Source organism: Talpa occidentalis, unplaced genomic scaffold, assembly GCF_014898055.3.
Source record: "Talpa occidentalis isolate TD23 unplaced genomic scaffold, MPIMG_talOcc4v2.1 talOcc4.14, whole genome shotgun sequence".
NCBI classification, from domain to species: Eukaryota; Metazoa; Chordata; class Mammalia; order Eulipotyphla; family Talpidae; genus Talpa; species Talpa occidentalis.
The window spans coordinates 14,151,790-14,171,581 of NW_023601433.1; positions in this window are offsets into that span (position 1 = coordinate 14,151,790).

Here is a 19,792-nt window from a genome sequence, read left to right on the forward strand (position 1 = left end):
GTAGGTCCAGAAATCTCCACACAGCTCTCCATAGTGGTTGGACCACTTTGCACTCCCACCAACAGTGCACAAGAGTTCCTTTTTCTCCACATCCTCGCCAACATTTGTTGTTGCTAGTTTTTTTAATATGTGCCATTCTCACTGGTGTGAGATGGTATCTCATGGTAGTTTTGATTTGCATTTCCCTGATTACAAGTGATGTTGAACATTTTTTCATATGTCTGTTGGCCATTTGCATTTCCTCTTCAGAGAAGTTTCTTTTTAGCTCTTCTGCCCATTTTTTGACTGGATTATTTTCTTTGTTGTTGCTGAGTCTCATCAGCTCTTTGCAGATTTTTGTGATCAGTCCTTTATCATTAGTGTTGTGTGCAAAAATGTTCTCCCAGTTGGTGGGTTTCTCTTTGTTTTTGTTATTGTCTCTTTTGCTGTGCAGAAGCTCTTTAATTTGATGTAGTCCCAGCTGTTTATCTTTCTCTTCACTATCACTGCTTTGGGTGATGTGTCTGTAAAGATGTCTTTGATGTGCAAATCCCGTAGTGTTTCGCCTATATTTCCTTCTATGTATTTTATGGTTTCAGGTCTTATGTCTAGTTCTTTAATCCATTTTGAGTTGATTTTTGTGTATGGTGTGAGGTAGTGGTCAAGCTTCATTCTTTTGCATGTAGCGACCCAGTTTTCCCAGCACCATTTATTGAACAAACTTTCTTTGCTCCAATGCATAGTTTTTGCTCCTTTGTCAAAGATTAGTTGACCATAAATCCGTGGGTTTATTTCTGGATTTTCTATTCGATTCCATTGGTCTGTATGTCTGTTCTTGTTCCAATACCATGCAGTTTTGATGATTATGGCTTTGTAGTAGAGTTTGAAGTCTGGGAGTGTGATGCCTCCATTTCCTTCTTTTTTTTTCAGTAGAGCTTTGGCTATTCGGGGTTTTTGGTGATTCCATATGAATTTCATCAATAATTGTTCTATTTCTTTGAAGAATGCCATTGAGATTTTGATTGGAATAGCATTGAATCTGTATATTGCTTTTGGTAGGATGGCCATTTTAATAATGTTTATTCTTCCAATCCATGAGCAGGGGATGTCTTTCCATTTCTTTGTGTCTTCTTCTATTTCTTTTAACAGTGTTTTATAGTTTTCTTTGTATAGGTCCTTTACCTCTTTTGTTAGATTTATTCCCAAATATTTGATTTTTTTTGTTTCGATAATAAAAGGGGTGGTTTTTTTGATTTCTTCTTCTTCAGATTTATTGTTTGTGTATAGGAAGGCTACTGACTTTTGCGTGTTGATTTTGTATCCTGCCACTTTACTGAATTGATTGATGAGTTGAATTAGTTTTCTGTGGAGATTTTGGGGTTCTCTATGTATATTATCATATCATCTGCAAATAGTGATAGTTTGACTTCTTCTTTTCCTATTTGGATTCCTTGGATGTCTTTCTCTTGTCTTATTGCTCTGGCTAGGACTTCCAGTATTATATTGAAAAGCAGTGGTGAGAGTGGACATCCTTGTCTTGTTCCAGATCTTAATGAAATTGCTTTCAGCTTTTCACCATTGAGAATGATACTGGCTGTTGGCTTGTCATAGATGGCCTTTATGATGTTGAGGTATGATCCTTGTATCCCAAGAATTTCAAGGGCTTTTATCATGAATGGGTGTTGCACTTTGTCGAAAGCTTTCTCAGCATCTATTGATATTATCATATGGTTTTTTATATTTCTTTTTGTTGATGTGTTGTATAACGTTGATTGATTTTCGGATGTTAAACCATCCTTGTGCCCCTGGAATGAATCCAACTTGGTCGTGGTGAATTATCTTATGGATACATTGTTGGATTCTGATAGCTAAAATTTTATTGAGGATTTTTGCATCAGTGTTCATTAGGGAGATTGGCCTATAGTTTTCCTTTTTTGTGTTGTCCTTATTCGGTTTTGGTATTAGTGTAATATTGGCTTCATAGAACGTGTTTGGTATTGTCCCTTCCTTCTCAATTTTTTGGAAGAGTTTGTGAAGGATAGGCACTAATTCGTCTCTGAATGTTTGGTAGAATTCATTTGTAAATCCATCAGGTCCTGGGCTTTTGTTTTTGGGGAGGTTTTTAATTACCATTTCAATTTCGCTGCTTGTAATTGGTCTGTTTAGGTGTTCTATTTCTTCTTTATCTAGCTTTGGGTGATTGTAGAGTTGTAGGAATTTGTCCATCTCCTCTAGATTGTTGAACTTGTTTCCATATAACTGTTCATAGTAGTTACTGATTATTCTTTTGATTTCTGCTGTGTCCGTTGTGATTTCTCCTCTTTCATTTATGATTCTGTGTATTTGTGCTTTCTCCCTTTTTTCCTTTGTGAGCCTGGCTAGGGGTTTGTCTATTTTATTTATTTTTTCAAAGAACCAGCTCTTGGTTTCATTGATCTTTTGGATTGTTTTTTTAGTTTCAATTTCATTTATTTCTGCTTTGGTTTTTATTATTTCTTTTCTTCTACTGGTTCTGGGGTTTTTTTGTTGTTCTTTTTCTAGATCTTTGACCTTCGAGATTAGGTTGTTTCTTTGAGTTCTTTCTTGTTTTTTGATGTGAGCTTCTATTGCTATATATTTTCCTCTTATTACTGCTTTTGCTGCATCCCATACATTTAGGATATTGGTGTCCTCCTTGTCATTCAATTCAAAGAATTTTTAATTTCTTCTTTGATCTCCTCGTTAGTCCAGTGGTCTTCCAGTAGTGTGGCTTTTAATCTCCATGAGGTAGGATAGTTCCTTGCCTTCTTTTTATGATTTATTTCTAGTTTGATGCCTTCGTGGTCAGAAAAGATGGTTGGTATGATTTCAATCTTGGTGTATCTGTTGATGTTTGTCTTGTGCCCCAGTATGTGATCGATCCTGGAGAATGATCCGTGTGCACTTGAGAAAAATGTGTACTCCGTTTTTTTTGGGTTTAGTGTTCTATAGATGTCTGTTAAGCCCAAATGCTCTAGGTCCTTATTTAGAGCTTTAGTTTCTTTACTTATTTTTTGTCTTGTTGATCTATCCATTGTTGATAGTGGTGTGTTGAAGTCTCCCACTACATATGTGTTTTCTCTGATGTCTGTTTCCAGAGAGGACAACAGTTGTCTGATATATTTTGGTGCTCTTTCGTTTGGTGAGTATATGTTAATGAGTGTTATTTCTTCTTGAAGTATTGTCCCCTTAATCATAATGTAGTGACCATTGGGGTCTCTTTTTATTTTTTTGAGTTTGAAGTCTGTTTTATCTGATATAAGTATAGCTGTTCCTGCTTTCTTTTTTGGCCCATTTGCTTGTAGGATTGTTTTCCATCCTTTGACTTTGAGCTTATTTTTATCTTTTGTAGCTAAATGTGTTTCCTGGAGACAGCAAAAGGTTGGTTTTTGTTTCTTAATCCAGGCTGCAACTCTGTGTCTTTTTATTGAAGAGTTTAGTCCATTTACATTTAGAGTTAATATTGATATGTTAGCATCTGTATTTGCCATTATGTTTGTCTTTCCTTTGATTTTATTTATTTATTCTTTTAATAACTTTTTTTTTTTTTTGGTCTTCTTTCGTTGTTATTCGTCCCTCTGAGGTTCTGGCTTTAGGATTCCTTGTAGTATTTTTTGGAGTGGGGGTTTAGTCGCAATGAAATTCCGGAGTTTCTCTTTGTCTGGGAAGGTCCATATTCTTTCTTCATGGAGGAAAGAGAGCTTTGCGGGATAGAGTATTCTTGGTTGGCATCTGTTTTCTTGGAGTCTGTTGACTATGTCCCTCCACTCTCTCCTCGCCCGTAGTGTTTCTTCAGAGAAGTCTGATGTCAGCCTGATTGGTTTTCCTTTGAATGTTATCTGTTTCTTCCCTCTTGTCAGCTTCAATTATTTTTTCCTTGTCCTGGATTCTTGGGAGCTTTACTATTATGTGTCTTGCTGTGTTTTTCCTTTCGTCGTGGAAGTTTGGTGTTCTTCTTGCTTCTTGTATATCAATTTTCAGCTCCTTCTTCGCATTTGGGAAGTTCTCTTCAATTATCTCCTGGAATATTTTCTCTGTTCCTACATCTCTCTCCTCTCCTTCTGGAATTCCTATAACTCTTATATTTCCTTTCCTCATGGAGTCAGATAGTTCCCGAAGTCTTTCTTCATTCTTTTTCCTTCGTACTTCTCTTTCCTTTTCTGTTTTGGTTCTTTTTATTTCTGTGTCTTCAAGATTACTTATTCGTTCTTCCATTTCATCTATTCTGCTTTCATTGCTTTTCCCAGAGTTCTTTAGTTCCTCCATTAATTCTTTGATCTCCTGCATTTCTCTTACTTCCCTCTTTAGGGACTCAATTTCCTTCTTCTGATCTATCACTTTTTTAATCATGGCAATTTTAAATTCTCTTTCTGGAAGGCTCAGAAGTTCTTCCAAGTTGCTGTCGTTGCAATCTGGGGAGTGGTTTTCTTTTTGTGGTGTGCTTCTTTCCTGAGGAGTTGTTAGGTTGCGTGTGGTTCTTCTACTCCCTACTGTCTGTTTTCTAATTTGTCGTATGCGTTGGGACACTGTGTTGCTCGGACTGACTGACATCTTGGGTGAACTTCTCCGCTCCCCTCTGGCTCTTCCAGGAGCCATCTCTGTCTTCTGGGGGAGCTTTCTGCTGGTTTTAGGCAGTTTTTACTGAAGAAATGTCCCTGTTCTCAAATGGCGAAGCGGGATGCAGTCCCTGCGCCTCCGGTTTCAGGCACACTCTTCTGCGCCCCCGGTCTGCCCCGGACGTGGGTGCCTGCTCCCTCTGTGGGCTCAGACTGCTGGTCGGAAGGGGCCTGGCGTGGAATAACTTCCCGGCTGGCCACTGGGTCCTCCAGAAACCTTCTGCCCTTTTCAAGCAGTCTTAAGAAATGTCCTGTTTTATAGGGTGTTAGTGACTTTTTTTTTCCTGGTCGCTAGGTGGCGCCAGAGATCTCTCCTATTGTCCTTGGGGGGCTGTTTTTCGCCTCCCCCCACCCCGTGGGACAGAGAACAGAGCGGGAATGGTAGGGTACACCTCAACAGCTTTGGGGTGCTGTGTCTGCCTTGTGCCCCACCGTCGTGGAGAACCCACGCCCCGAATTTTCGTGCCCTGGGTCTCAGTTCAAAGCCCTCAGTTCCAGGACGCGGGCTGTAGCCCAGTTCAGTGGCGCGGGAAGGGCGCCTTTTGCACAGCTCCCGTGCCTGGGCGCCTGGTTCCTGCTCACTCAGGGAGGGACCTTCACCTCAGTGAGGACCTCCGTGCGTCTCCCCGCAAGCCTAGGTCGCAGGCGCGGGGACCTGGGCAGCCGCGATCCAGGTCTGCACTTGCTTTTCAAGCTCCCCGAGCGCGCCGCGTTTCCGCGCCAGCTTACCGGCAGCCCGGGCTGTGTGCGCGTCTCCCGGAGTCTTTGTTCTTCTCTAATGGCGCCCGGAGCCGTTCGCTCACCGCCGTGGCGGATCCTGCAGGGTTCTCCACAGCTCCCGTTCACGGGGTGTGGTGGCTGCAATAGTTCCTTTCCACTCACAGTCCCGCTTGCTGCGTCGTTTGTTCTTGTGGGTTGTTTTGGTGTGTTGTTTCCTCCTCTCTGCCGGTCGGAGAGTGCCGCCTCTGTGGGCGGGGGAGGGGAGCAGGGTTCTGCGCTTCCCTCCCTTCTAGTCCTCTTTTATGGCCACTTTCTTCTTCGGGCAGTTCGCTGGCGTCACCCGTTTATCTTCCGTGTCCCGGTTCTCACTGGGACCTGCCGCTTTTCCTCCCTATTAACTTTTTTTAATGGGAGATCTTACTCGCAGCGTCTCCTCGCCGCCATGTTGCTCCGCCCCCTTCTGAAGTGCCGCTTCTTACTTTTTTCAATGGTGATTCAGAACCAAAGCCTCTGCAGGAGTTTAATCTTCAATCTGCTCACAGTCTCAGTATAGTCCTCTTCTTTGGTGAAGTAAAGACTAATTTCAGGCATGTATTTGAGGGTGAGCATTCTTTGCAAAATGGCTACAGATTTAGATTTATGTTGTCTTCACGTGGATCATCAAAATAGAAAATTAGTGCCATAATATCAGAGAATCCCTGAGTCATGGATTTTGACTATCTGTGACTCATGGAATCTGAAATCTGCTGAGTTATCATATTTGAAAATTCTGTTTGCTTGCAAGGCTGCATTTGCACTTACAGAGTATTAGACTCACAACTGTGGGGTTCCACAGTTGTTCTCTGAAAACTTTAGCTTTGATTAAAACATTTTGTGACTGCAATTCAGAAATTCTGAAAAATTAAGAGTCGTGGAGTCATATTATCGTAAAGATGCATCTGGGACACTGGAGCGGGGCCCCTACAAGCTGTGAATATACAGATGGAGCGTATTTGTCTGCCACAGCAGAAGTACCCTGTTATTAAACTAATTCTCAGGGGCCCACTCAGATATTCAAAGTAGTGAGAAGGAGGAAAATACTAATGCTTTACTCTGCATTAACCACATATCAGCTGCTTTATATAGGTCATCTATAGCATGTGGTATGCTCTCCATTTTAGGGGTGAGGATGCCATTACAGAGTTGTAAACCAAAGTTAACTTCATAAAATAATAGAATAAAAATAAATTAAAATGAATGTAAAAATCCTGCAAGTCTATCAGAAGCCTTGGTAGAGTGTCATCACAGCTTGGGGAATATGAGAGGATCATGGAGTCAGCTTCTCTCTGCTGAAGTACCATCCCAGCTGCCTGGAAAGTCTTCTGAGAACCCACATCCTCTTCCCTCTACACTAGAGGATAACAGTAGCAGATATTCAGTCAACTCACTGTGTTGCGCATGGTCCCTTACTGATTTACCTAAAGACTAAGCTCCTACAAATCATCACTCATCCTTTGCTCAAATCTCAGGATTATTCAGGGAATGGATCCATCACTTTAGAACCACGTGCTGATATGTATAAACTCCCAAAGTCCTGGCCATACCCAGACCAGCTAAACCACAACCTGAGGGGTGAACACTGGCAGCAGTATTTTTTAATACTCCAGATGATTGCAATAGAGAAGACAGTTTGGGTTCCATGAGTTAATACTGTTATTCATGGAAAACAGTGGTCTCAATTAAGAGTCAAAGGGGGAAATTGCATGTGTTTATCTTTTTTGAATGCTGAGTAATATTCCATGGTGTATATCTGGAAGGGATCATGCTCAGCAAAATAAGCCAGAAAGAAAAAGAAAAATACCGGATGGTCTCACTCATAGCAGGAATCTAGAAAACTTAAATAAGAGACCAGGAAAAAGAATAGATATAAGAAAGTAAAAATCAAAATCAACAAACAACTATGAACCAGAGACACTCTATGGGGGGTGGGGGGCCGGGAAAGGAGGGATTGGGGTCAAAATAAGGGGGTTGCAATTGTATAGGGAATATAAAAATAAAATTAAAATAAAAAAAAAGTCAAAGGGGGAATTAAAAAATACGCTAATGTCAAAGCCCAAAGTCAGGTCAGAAGATAAGAATCTCTGGCAAAGTCTGGGCATGGGAATTTTTTGAAAGTTTCTCATGCTAATAGACATGAAATCCCTCAGAGCTCAAGTAGGAGACCCAGGAACAGAGCATTCCTGAGACTTTTCAATGTGGAATTTAGGAATTTTCTACCCATGATTTGAACTTGTGAGTGAAGAAATAACCCATTTTTGTGAAACTAGCAACATTTTGTTGTTTGCAGCTTTGAGAGTTAACCAAACATCTCAGTTTTCCTAGGAATTTATTGGTTATAACACTGAAAATTTCATACTCCAGGAAACCCTGAAGCGTAGGCAAATCAGAATGGTTAGTCACTGCACTTGCAATCGCAACATTCTAATTTATTTTCCTCCTGGAGTTCCTGGAATGACCTCTCTTCATCCTCCTAACTGGCTCGTAAATGAACCACTGCCATGATTTATCTCAGCCACATGGATCTCAGCACATTCCCCATCTGTATCCTGAGATGCCTTCCCAGGCTTCACTGGCCCCCATTCCACCACACAACTCTTCTCTACTTCTGTTCCTTACCCAACACCTACTGAGGACTCTAATTCATTGGTGCCTTTCAAGAAGAACCACACTCCTCCCAAACTGGCAGTCACAAGTCACCCAGGGGCACACGGTTTCCCCCATATATGGCTTACAGCCGTTGGAAGCTGAAACATGAAGCCCACTCTCTAGTCCCTCTTCATATACTTGACTATTTGGGTCTCCTTGGTCAAAATTGAATGCCACTTTCTAGAAAATAATTTAAGAAAAGGAAAACAGGAACTTTAGCTGTGAAGAGGGTCTTCACAAGAGCCCAGGAAAGCTGAACAACTATGCCTCACATTAAGATCAGGAATTCCAAGTTGACCACCAGGAAGTCTTGTATGGAAGGACATTCTGAGTCCAAGGGAACTCCGGTCCTCAGCAGCAGGATCCCACAGGTTGCACCAGGATTCTGCTGCTGGATCACTCAGCTTTTGTCCACTTTCTCTCTGTGGGGTCAATTTCCCCTTTATCTATCATGAAGCTCATTGTTGCAAACCCTGAACTTTAAATTCCAGAGTGGAAGGATCTACCTGTTCAATCAATACCTGTAATACCTGCCAAGGAGAATCATTTCATCATCTCAGACTACTGACTGCTGAAGTGGTTACCATGAGATCATTCCTGGTCCCAAGTCCATCAATGGTGGACTGAGAGTAGGGGTCACGACATGTCCAGCTAAGGCTGTGCTCTCTGAAGGGACTATAGACACTTCAGTCTATCTTAGAAACAATGAGAAATCCTAGGATTTGTATGTCTACTAAGATGATAAAATCTTAGCATTGGATGACTCCTTGTGGATAATGAAACACAACTTCACTCTAAAATTGAATGTAAAGTGTTATATATTGAAAATAGTCAGAAGTGTTTGAGTTTGAATATCAGATTATTTGTACAAGTTAACCTTGTGCAATTTGCATCATCTTTCTTGATCTCACCTATAAAATGTAAGAGGAGAAAACATGCTTTGCCTCATGTTTGTCACAGGATTAATTTATATAGTCTACTGAAGCCCATGGCACACAACAGGACCATCACAACCAGTAATTTCCAACATGGACTCAGACACTTCATTCTCATGCCTTTTTGTCCTCAGCCATTACACTGCAATGTGACACAGTACAAAAGGCCTCTTCAATCAACCTTTGGTCCTGCTTTAGCTCGATCACAAGATGGTTGGATTTGGACACCAGCAGTCCTCTATCAATCTCAAGTCTCTTATGTAATCCCAGCACATGATCAAAAATCTTACGCCTTAAACCTGAATCATCAATCTTAGTGCTAATGGAATACAGAAAAACGTTTTCCCCTGGAAGATCACTAAAAGGTCACAGACTTGTTTTCCTCTAATAGATTTTCTGTCATATTATATAGTAATGTTCTGTTGGGTGGTGAGATTACTGTCCCCCTAAGAATAACAATCATTCCTGTAGCTATTTTACCTGATTCTCCAACTGGGCTCTGAGTTCCTACCAAGATGACTTTTCAATCTCTGGCATTTAATTTTAAACTAGTTTTACTTTCTAGGACCACAGATGAACAAAATGAACTCAACCACATTCCTCAGTCTACAGCACACTCAAAATTGGTCTTCTCTGCAGTCTATTTGACAGTTTTTCATTAATTCATCCATCCATCCATTCATCCGACTCCCATTCCACTTCCCACCTTGATATTCACTATGTGCACACATTGAACTGAAATTCCCTTCAAATCATTTTTGTATACAACATATGTGTGATATTCAATTGTTCTGTGTGAATGTGGGCAATACAAATAAGGCTTTGCATTCTCAGCCACACATATGGTCATATTTGTAAATCTAATTCTTTACTTTTGACTGCTGCTGAGATCACTGTGTACATTTGTATAATTATCCTTTTTAAGGAAGGGAATCTGGATTATCTCCAGCTCCTTGCACTCATAACCAAGAATGAAAGTCATTGTGTCAGTTTCTCTGTGCACATCACTGCCATTTTCTTGGGGCTGTATGCCCAGCAGAAAGATTGCCAGGTCAGAGGCATACACATATTTTACCTGATTGCCCTCTAGAATGGCTTCCAAAGGTTTTAGCTCCCAAGTAAACAAAGTATCCTATTTCTCCAAATACTCAATGCTATTTAACATTGCCAAATTTTCTGATTTTTTACAACCTAATGTCAATACAGTAATATGATCATTATATTGGCATATCTCAGATTACTGGTAAGGTTAGGCATATATTCATTCAGTTAGCAGTGTTTTGTCTGGTTTTATATATGAAAACTTTCTCTTTTGTCTAACCTGTTTTTTTCTTATTATATTGCTTGTCTTCCCTTTGATAATTTACCAGAGTTATTGGTATATTCTAGATATTGGAAAGAGTAGAGCTCAATCTCTCATCTGCACATTAACTTCATTTTGCTAAAAAGAAATAATAAATTCTGAATAGAGCCTCAATCCTTCTTGTGTGTGTATGTGTGATTTTTAGATTTCAATTAAGAAAGAGCTCCACACCAGAATTCAGAAACACATTCTACATATTCCCCTTCTAGCTAAATAGATTTACCTTCTTTATAAAACCTCTATTTTTCAAGGTAAGAGGTAGGAAATCAGATTTATTTCCCTCTGTAGGTATAGGACTGTTTGCCCAACATTATTTATTCTGTAATAAACACAGTCTCATTGAGAGTTATGTAACCATTCTAGTATACCATTCCCCATATACCAATGGGGAGGCTCTGTCCAGACTATCTAGTCTATTCCATTGCTCCTGTGTTAGTAGTGTATGTTTTATTAAAATTGAGTGTTTATTATACATTATTTTAAGATAGGATAGTTACCCCATCTTGTGCTTCATTTTCAGAACTTGTTTAAAAAGTTTTAAGCTTTTAGGATCAATTTTTCAATTTCTCCCAAAGAAGATGATTAAAAAAATAAAGTCTGACTAGTGCTCTTAAAAAATAAAAGAGAGGAGCAAATTATGTATAGCAGTATCTGGCAAAGTTATCAAATGAAACAAAATATGCAGGTAACTAAAATATCAAATGAAGGACAATTGACATTAATATACTAGAATCTTTTTAAATTAAAGGAATGGCAGATTGAGCCTGCATTCAAAATTCCACTGAAATCAGAATAAAGAGGAAAAGTATTGCATCAGTGCAGAAGGAGAAAACAATAAGGTGACATCAATTAAGAAATGTTAGAAACTTTTAAAAGTAGCAAAGTCAATGGATAAATGGTGCCTGGGTTACCAGCCCAAAGAAAGCTAAGTGCCTACTGGGGGAGAAATCAATGAATATAACAAAGAATATTGCATTCATGGAATAATTACAGGATGCATTTTAAAAGCACTCAGAAAACAAAATGTCTTGGGAATTAAAATTATGACGGGGAAAATAATATATTCAATTTAAAGGCTGGAAGATAAAGCAAGTTACTTTGTAAGAATGTAGAGTAAAAGAACAAACAGATTAAGTGTGAGAAAAAATACTATAACAAGAAAAAATCAATCTGAGATGTTCAACATGCAAATACTGGAGTTCCAACAATAAGAATAGACCAAAAAGAAAGAAAGAAAATAACAGAGAAATAACAGTACAAAGTTTTCAGAATTTAAGGCATGAGACTCCAGATGGAAAAGTCTTACTGAACAAATGACACAATGTAGGAAAGGAGATTGCAAGATACTAACTACCGAATTTAAATCACTACTAGAAGTGGGCAGCATTGTGGGTGGGGTGGGAGGAATATGAAGAACAAGAAATAATAAGTTATAAAATGACCTCAGACAATAAACAATGTCTTTACTTTCTGTGATATTATAATTTATAATAAATATTTTTTCATTCAGCCTACCAAAATGTTTTTCTCCTACGTATTTGTTTTTGATTCATAGCTATGGCTCATAGCTACTAAAAGCCTTGGATTTTTTTTTAAAGATTTATTTATTTATGCATACAAGAACTGGGGTACAAGCCAGAGGTACGGGGGCTAAGAGGATTCACCAGAGACAGAGTGGGGAACAGAACAGGCAGACTGACTGAAATCCACTGCTGAGGGGAGCAGTGGGTGAGACCGGAGAGGTCTTCTGGGCCATGTGGGTAGCTCCCTGGCCAGGGATCAAACTTGTGCTACAGAGGCTGTGGATAGCTTCATAGGTTGCATCTTAACCCCTTGTGCCACCAGGGAGGCCCAGCCTTGGTATTTTTTAAGCCTTTATTGAGAGTGATAAAGGTGTCTTTTGTTGTGTGAATGAGGTGACATTTTTCTGGAAACAGCTAAGCATAGGGGTTGGTTTCCTGAAGACCCAATCAAATGGTTAGAGGGTTGGAACTCTGAATCCCAGTGTGTCTCTCTGGGGAGGGCAGTGGGGCAAGAGATTGAGCTCAATTGCCAGTGGCCAGGGAGTTGAAGGATCATTCTTTTTTTTTTTTTAAGATTTATTTATTTAAGCATACAAGACCTGGGGTACAGGCCAGATATGCAGAGGGTGAGAGGACTCACCAGAGTCAAAGTGGGGAACAGAACAGGCAGACTGACAAAATACACTGCTGAGGGGAGCAGCGGGTGAGACAGGAGAGATCTGCTGCGCCATGTGGGTCTCTCCCTGGCCAGCCAGGGATCGAACTTGTATTGCAGAGGCTGTGGATTGCTTCATAGCACGGTGCTTAACCCCTTATGCCACCAGGGAGACTCTCAAGGATCATTCTTAAGTGATAAGCGTTTCACTGATAAGATTTCAGAAAGCTTGTGGGTTTGTGAGCACAAAAGATTTGGGACAGCAGCATACCTGGGGAGGGCATGAAAGAACTGTTCCTGTTTTATATATTTTGCAACAAAACAGTGATCAGTGAGTAAATTTCCTGAGTTCTGTGAACCACTTTAGAAGATTAATTGAACCAGTTGGTCAGAAGCACCAGTGCCAGCCTGAGCTTGTAACTAGTGCTGAAGTGGAGTCTGGTCTTGGGAGACTGAGCACTTTCACTGTGGAATTGGATGCTAACTCCCGGTAGATAGTGTCAAAATTGACTTGAATTTTCAGACACCTCACTCGTGTCTGATAATTACTTGTTAGTGTGAAGAATCTCCATCCACCAAATTGGAGATTGGATCTGGGAACACTTCACCTTTCTGAAGAAAAATGATTTCCAATTCAGACTTCTATACAAGTTAGTCAAACAATCTTGTATGAAGATATAGTGATATCAGAAAATAAGGTCTCAAAGTGTGATTGCCAAGTGTACTTTCTTAGAAGAATTTGATCTACTAAAATGTAACAGTAGTAAAATAAAGAGGAAAGTATGCAATCTAAAAAGGAAACCAATTCAGAAAACAAGCAAAAATTATTCTTAGCATGATGATAAGAACAACTTGAGCATTACAATTGGAAATCAAACCACAAGATCATGACTAAGCAAAATTGAAGATTTCATGGGAAGAGTCCCTGGGAAAAATAAGAATTTTGAATGGCTTTGAAGTATTGGGAGATTAACTCTACTAGAGACTGAATTGCTTATTTGACATAAATGTTAAAAAGCAATTTAATCTAAAATTCATTGACAAGGCCATTATGAACTATAGACTTTAGAGAACTAAATATAAAAACCTCCAAAAGAGGGAATTTTTCTGAAAAAAAAAAAAAAAACCTCTTAAAAACTAAATTTGGTGCAGAAGGAAGAAAAAAAGTGTCAAACACAATCTGTTGCAGAAAATAGAACTGGAAGATAAGCTTGCAAACTCATAGGAAGTCAGTTAATAACCTTGGTACCAAGACAGAACAAATAAATTACAAGGAAAAAATATGACAAACCGATTTCATGGATGAACATACATTCAGAAATGAGAAGTGGAATATTAGCTAATTAAACACAATAGTGTATTTTTAAATTAACAAAACAAAATGATTATGAGGAGTGTATTCCAGGGAAGCATGGGTGCCATTTGAAAATAACAGCATCAGATTATTTCATTATTATGAAGTATATCAGAGCAATTTACTACATGAATGCAGTAAAGAAGAAAATCACATTTTTTTTAAGATTTATTTATTTATTTATACAAGCACTGGGTACAGTCAGAAGCGCAGGAGGGTGAGAGAATTCACCAGAGCCAGAGCAGGGAACAGAATAGGCAGACTGACGAAATACACTGCTGAGGGGAGCAGCGGGCAGCAGGAGAGGTCTGCGCACCATGTGAGACTCTCGCCGGCGGCCGGGGATTGAACAGGCGCTGCAGAGGCTGCGGGCAGCTTCGCAGCCCAGCACTCAACTGCTGCACCACCAGGAAGGCCCCAAGGAAATCACATTTTTTTTTAAAAAGTATTTCAAAAATCTCAATACCTGTTTCCATTTAAAACTCATAGACTCAGTAGACAACCTATGCTAATGAATAAGAAAATATAGCATAATTGCCAGATATGTCAATGTGTGAAAATAAATTGCATTGTCTATTTGTTATTTTGAGACAGTGTGATCCAATTTACAATAGACAGTGAGATTCAATTTATAATATAAACAAAATATGTAAAGTATTTAGAATAACCTAACAAAGAAATTTGTGAGATCTGTATGGAGAAAATGAATCCCTCTCTTAAGAACAGTATATTTCCTTAATTAAATTTTTATTTTGAGATCATTGTATATTTGTAATGAAGGGGTCTTGTATATCCTTTATCCAGTTTTTCTCATGGTAAAATATCAAATCACAACCAAGAAGTAGACGTTAATATGGGCGACCTACCTCATTCATATTTCCTAAATTTGATGTTTATAGATTCATTTATATAATCCTATGGTATTATCACATATAGATTTATGTTTCCACTACCACAGTCAAGATACAGAACAATTCCCTTTCCCCAGGGGTCATTCAAATTGTCCTTTTTTGGACACACCCACCCACATCCCACCCTATTCCCCCATAACCTGACAGTCACTAATCTATTCTCTATTGCTACAGTTTTTCATGGAAAAAGTGAACTGTAAATGGAAGAATACAGTGGGTAGTCTTTTAGCATTGTCTTTTTGTAATCCAACATAGTCCCTTGCCATCGATCCAAGTTGTGTGTGCTTATCAGTAGGTTGTTCTTTGTCATTGCTAAGTAGTCATCTGCCATACAGATTTGCTGCAGATTATTTAACCACATCCTCAGGGAAGTGCATCTGACTCACTTGCAGCTTGGGGTTATTAAAAATAAAGTTAGAATATTCATATGCAAGTTTTTGTGGAATATGAGTTTTCATTTCTCTTTGATAAACATCCAAGTGTATAACTATTGGGCCACATAGTAATCGTTATGCTTAGTTTTGCAAGAAACTCCAAACTATTTTCCAGAGTAGGTGTAGCATTCACATTCCTCCTAACAATCAGGGCAAGTTTGTAAAATGTAAGCACAAGTAAGGGAATTCTAATAAAACTGCAAACAATATATAAAGATACAGATATGACAGTCCCTCTTAACTCATTTCTGACTACAAGAAATGTTTGCTGACAACCACTTAATTGGCTTCCAGAACTGTCTTACCCAAATGAGATCATATAAAACTGGTTAGTAACTTCTTCACCATGTGACTTCTTGTATATATGTCCTTATCTACCTTTTTTTTTAAAAAAAAGATTTATTTATTTATTTATTTATACAAGCACTGGGTACAGTCAGAAGCGTAGGAGGGTGAGAGAATTCACCAGAGCCAGAGCGGTGAACAGAACAGGCAGACTGACGAAGTACACTGCTGAGGGGAGCAGCTGGTGGCAGGAGAGGTCTGTGTGCCATGTGGGACCCTCGCCTGGTGGCCGGGGATTGAACCAGTGTTGCAGAGGCTGCGGGCAGCTTTGCAACACAGCGCTCAACCTGCTGCGCCACCAGGGGAGGCCCATTATCTACCTTTTTTTATAAACACATATCTATCTCTTTCTTTTTAAGAGATAGATATTAATATATTAATATCTGGTTAATATATTAATATTCTGGTTTTTGGAGATGGCTTTCTTTATTTAGCCTGTCTCTTAATGAAGTCCTTTTAGGATATTTGTAGTTCTTTTTATTAATATAAACAATATTATAATAATATTTTAAATATGTATATGTATATTACTCACTGAATTCTTTAGGCTAGATTATGAAATTACTGTATTAAACAAAGACACTAATTAAAACTTTGATAGATAGTTCTACCTTGCTCGCCTAAGCAGTTGTACCCACTAATTTTTTCGACAGCACAGCACAGTTATAGCACTACTTCTTTTTAAACCCAGATTTTGAATTCATCAAAGTGCTTAATCTTCACCGATTTAACAGGCTCAATATGAATCTCAATATATGAATATGAATATGAATCTCAAGCCAGCATTGAAATATTATTTTGAAGTCATCCTCTTCCCCAGTCACATAGATAAGATGCCAAAATGAGGAATAAATGCCTAAAAATATGCAGTTGTGCTAAACACAGGAAAACCCTATCTGTCTGAGAAACCTAGAAAAGCAGAAGAAGGATCGTCTGTGAAAAGCCTCTGGCTCTCAGGAAAAATTGGAAGTAAGCCATCTCTGCATAAAATGAGAATCTTTACAGCTTCCCTGCTCAGGAGTGGGAAGAAGTTGCCATGTGGGAGAGCTGGGCAGCAGGGAGTCAACTGAGAACGCTAAACTAGACCTCACCTCCTGCTGACCTCAGATGGCCACACAATGCCTGAGAAACAGAAACTGGGACTTAGTACCCAGCAGATTTGGACTGAGGGTTCCAAGTGGCTGTGCATTGGTGATTGCACAATGAGTAGAATCAGGAGAGAGAGAACCTGTAAAACAAAATTCCAAAACACATAAGAAACCCTCAAGCTGTAGTCAAATTTCAACTGACAAAAATATAAATGAATGGAACATAGATTCACTGCAGAAAATAATTAAATTAATACCACCTTAAAAATAATCAGGAGGAACAACTTGTTCTGGATCAAAATGGGATAGATGTGCTTTTCTCTATTCCTCAGGCTAAGTAGAGCTACCGCCCTGAACATTATATATAAAACAAACATAAAATTCTGAAAAGCAGAGAGAAACATGCAGCTCAGATCCTGGGGACAGAGTAACAACAGAGTGATGAGTTCCCTGAGTTTCTTTTTGCCTGCAGATCCCAGATTGGATCCTAGAGAGGCTGGCACGCAAGGATCGACATCTAAAGGCCAAAGGGCACAAACAATAGGTCTCAACAAAGGCCTACTGTCTCCAGTTCATGGACCAGGAAAGAATCAAGCTGGCAAGAGAGAACAATTTTGCAAAATAACTACCCAGGGCAGTCTCCATCAGCAAAGTATAGCCTTCATTCTCCCATGACTGTAAGTGGACACTGTTGGCATCTACTACCCCTGCCCTCTCCCCATCAAAGAAGGGGAAAACAAGTTGGGACTTTCACCCCTATTCATGGTCATAATGTCAGTGGGGGCGCTGTGAGGGTCCTGGGCTTCTACCCCCACCAAAGAATCCCACCTCACAGAGTCTGAGCCCCTCCTGTTCCAAGCCAGGGTATAGTCAGCAAAGTCCAGTGGGGACCCTGCATCCCACTTTTGTAGCACTTTCCCCTGGAACCTCCTCAGCTTCTGCAGCTCATGAGCAAGTATATGTTGAGCGCCCTGACAAGGAGTCCTGGTTTCTCTGTGATACCCATACCACCAATTTCAAAGGCAGAAAGATCTAGCACAGACTTCAGGACATCCTTTTAGGATTCTAGCACATTCTAACTGGTTCTTGCTTTGTCCACCATATAATATATGCATCTTTCCTTTCCCCTGACCGCCTTGCTCAGGAACCTCAGATTCCAGCATCAGTTGCAAGGACACCAACCTTACAAAGTCTGCTGAACTAGCTCCCAGAGTTTGATCTTACATAATTACACACACACACACACACACACACCCCACACACACACAACTGAGTGTTTCTGCTTATCTGATCAATTCTTGAGTGTTGATACAAGAAGCCTCTCCAGTTCTTTTTAAGAGGTGTTAGAAAATACAGCATCTTGGTTTCTGAAAGATGTGGCAGCTCCCTCACCAACCTGTGTCTGGACTCCTACCTTTCCTCTGCTTCTATTGTCCCCTATCTAGTTGAGTTTTGATGCTTTGCTTAGCGGACACCTTCCCAGAATCGCAGCGTGGGTCTTTGTCTTAGAAGGGAGACAAAGTTGGCTATCAGAGGGACATCTCCCAGGATCCCAGCTGCCAGGATCAGGGAGCAGCACAGAGAAGGAGACAGATTTCATAGCTCTTGTAGCTGGAACCCACAGTGAATTATACTACTTGAAGCTAGAAGTCTGCATGACTTACACACACACACACATATACACACACACACACCTGATTAATTAACTTTATAAGATGCTAAAGGAAGCAGTTCTTTGTTTTTCAAGCTCATTAAGAAAAGAAAGACTCAAACATGTATCCTGCCTTTCCTATATAAACTACCACCAGGGAACTAAATGGCAGATGTGGGGATATATTTAGGTGAAGAAGGAATGGTAGAACTGGGGTATTACCATTTTGCATGTATAAATTAAAGACTGAAGTACTGCCAACTAAGAATCTGTGGCTGTCAACCAAAAAAAAAAAAAAAAAAAAGAAATAACTAGACTATTATATGCCCCTTGACAATGAAACTCAATAGCGCCAATGAAGTAATTGTCCTCTGAAATTGAATTTGAATAAGATTAAGTTTATAGATTCAGTTACTACTTTGCAGGAACTCTACAGAACAAGTGAAAATAGCAAACTATACCTTGGGAATGCAATCAGCAAAATTTTGACTGTAGGATTGTTTTCTTAACCAAAGCATTTTCAAGGTTAAAAAGATATCATGGTGAGAGTCCTATTTTTAAAAATCAGGCTAAGTTAAGTTATAATATTTAGGTCTGCTAAGCAGTAAAACCATGATGAAAAGTTATAGGGAGATTTCCATGAGATCTAGAAAGCAGTATTTGCTCTTATTAGAAGAGGGTGATTTTTGTATTGGGGAAGGGACCTGAGTCTTCTGGGGTTTCTGCCAACTTCTGTTGATTTATGGATGCAGTTAATTGTACATTTATCTTGTAGTAAGTCTTTAAGTGGCACATTTGCTTTAAGCTGTTTTTCTATACTCATTTTGATAATTAAAAAATAAAAACTTATGGGAAAACAGAGGCATTTATAGACATGTAACCATAGGAGCTCACCATGTGAAGATACTCACTAAAAAAAAAAAAAAATCAAAAATGTCTATCCATAAGAATAGTAATCATAGAATTCAGTAAGATGGTGGCAGAATGAAGATGTTTGACTTTTTTCCTCTGTATATTTACAGCTGAATTAAACCTAAACAAAAACAATGACCCCTGAATGATGAAAAGTGACTATGTATCTACATCAAGAGTGATGGCATGGTGGAAAGAGATAAGAATTAAAATGTATTTGGAATAACACCAGGGTAATACAACCCACGAGAGGAAGGGTGGCTGCCATAGGGGCTTCTCTGGTGATGTTCACTCAAGGGCACACACTCATAGGGAGGACTTTAAAACATGAGAACTATACTGGAGAAGGGAGCACAGGGCATAGAGTTGGTGTATGGGGCAGAGTGTGTGCCACTAGAGAGCTATAGGAGTAAGGGTGCAGAGTGGTGATTACTGGTTTGAGCCTTTGGCTCCCGAACAAGAACAGTTGGAGTCCAAATTGGTGTGGAGAATCAGATCAAATTGCCATCTCTTTTTAGAAAAGGCTGTCATTAGCAACCTGTGACTGGAATATGGATAAAACCTGCCTTAACACCACCCAGTGTTAAAGCGAAGAAAACAATC